Below are 2,249 nucleotides of genomic sequence, written 5' to 3'. Positions count from 1 at the left end.
AAAAATGTTTCGGTGTGTGTGTGTGTGTGTGTGTGAAGCCTGTTTGACATGGATTTGCAGCGTGTAAACTCATGTTCATCTGCTGCGTCACATGTGTGCATGTCGTTACTTTAACATAATGTTACCATGTGAGTTGTAAGCAGATAAAATCACGTAACTCTACAAACTCAATCAACTTTGTGATTACTTTAAGATTTTGAGATATTTTGCCTTAAAACAAACATCCAACAAGTCTCAGTGTGGCTTTTTGATGTGACACGCCCCACAGCTCAGGGAAGAGTTGACTCACCGCAGTTTATTTTCCTCGGTCAGCTGCTGCCTTTAAGAAGCACGATGCCTCCCCCTGCTGGACGAAATAGGGACAGCCTGAATCCACACAACCGCTGCAGCACATGTGGGTGCACCTCAAACACTACGGCATTGTAAACTGAAAATATATTTTACGCTAAAAAAATTAAGTCATTAAAGGTTTGATTTGTTGAAGTTCCCACATCTAAAAGAATTTATAATATTCATAGACGGCCCTCTATAAAATAGGGGATCATCCATAAACTCCAATAGGAGTTAAAAGAGGCTCTGGTTCATGGTATAAAAGTCCTTGTCTTTGACAATTTCCTTTTTATAGTAAACTGTCAATGACATGAAAAAATTATATTTTTTTCTTTTAAAGCAAGAGAACACCTGCACTCAGATAAATGTGCAGCAAGTTTAGTTCAAGTCCAAACAATCATATATAGTCTTATTATCTGTATTGAAGGTCAGGCTGGATGCTTGCATGTTTTAACACCTTTCTGGCTACACGTTCTCTGATATTTTAGATTATAAGTGAATGCAGTTTATAATACATAATGCACAATATTATCTCATACTATGTACATGTGTACATGGCATTACATTCAAATAATAATCTTGCATTGTAAATATATTTACTCACAAAACATGAGTGATATCAGTTTAGTGTTTCCCCCCTGTGATTAATAAAGTATTTCTGATTCTGACATTTGTGATATCTGGCTACACAAGGCGTCACTTAGCTTAGCTTGGACTAGCTGCACTGAGCTGTGCTTCCTGTCTGCTCTGATGTCACTGCCACAGGATGAGTGAACTAATGACTTGCAGATCTGAGCAACACTGCTGCCCCTGACTCTGATGCCCTTCAGAGACAAAGTCCATTTGACCTTCACACTCCCTGATAACTGCATAAACCTCAGCAGAACCCCTCATCAATGAACTGCTTCCACAGTCTATCCCCTGCAAAGTGATGCCAATCTGTCTGACACCTGAGTGACATTTCCACAGCGGCCTCTGGTAACAGATGACATTTGTACAAAGCTGGTTGAGATTTCATGACATGGAAACTTTGCTTATTTGTTGCCAGGGTTACTCATTGACTCACTGACGGGTCATATAGTGAGACTAAATAAACAATTTCACAGATGATGGAAATTCTCATAGAAAGATATTTACACAAAAGCTGACTTCTCAAGTTGCACACAACCTGCAATTTCTTCAACCAAAGCTGCATTATAATATTAAAATAACACCATCTGGCATTATAAAAACATTAATGAGAGAAAAAGAATGAATCACTTTCTTCTCTTCACCTAAATAAACTGAATTCTATGATGCTGAATTTGACCAATGCAATCACTGATAAATTATAATAATGTTTCTCTGTAGGATGATGAACTCTAAATAATATGGAAATGGTTTTAGAAGTCTTTTCAGATTGTTTCTCTAACACCATTGTTTATGGCTCTCCCTCTTGGCCTTGTGTTAGCACACACCTGAATGCTTCAGAGCAGCAAACTGTCAAAATGTCTGCTTTTATAGAGGTCTGCACACCTGCTGAAGATCAGTTCATTTGTGTAAAATAAATTATGGCACAGTGAAAAAAAAGTCATCTGTTATTGGCCATCCAAAGTCATATTTGCCTAATATTGAGAACAACAACAATCAGACCACTTTTGTTATGTTTTTTGCACACACACACACACACACGTTGAAAAGAGGTTACTAACTTTTAAACATGCCTACACTTCTCTCACTATTGTGATACTAACTTGCATTTAAAGCACAGTAGGTTGAAGAGCTTAAAGCAGGGCAGCTGGGCTTGAAGACATTCTGTGGCTGAATGAAAATCTTCATCAGCTAGTGTTCTCAGTGCTGATCGCTGTTAGTCTGCATAATGTGTTGAATTCGAGTTGAACAACACTAATGATCAAATACAAATGTATCAACAGTGTCAC

The sequence above is a fragment of the Parambassis ranga genome, chromosome 5 (assembly GCF_900634625.1).
Source record: "Parambassis ranga chromosome 5, fParRan2.1, whole genome shotgun sequence".
In the NCBI taxonomy this organism is placed as follows: domain Eukaryota; kingdom Metazoa; phylum Chordata; class Actinopteri; family Ambassidae; genus Parambassis; species Parambassis ranga.
This window is presented reverse-complemented; position numbering follows the sequence as displayed.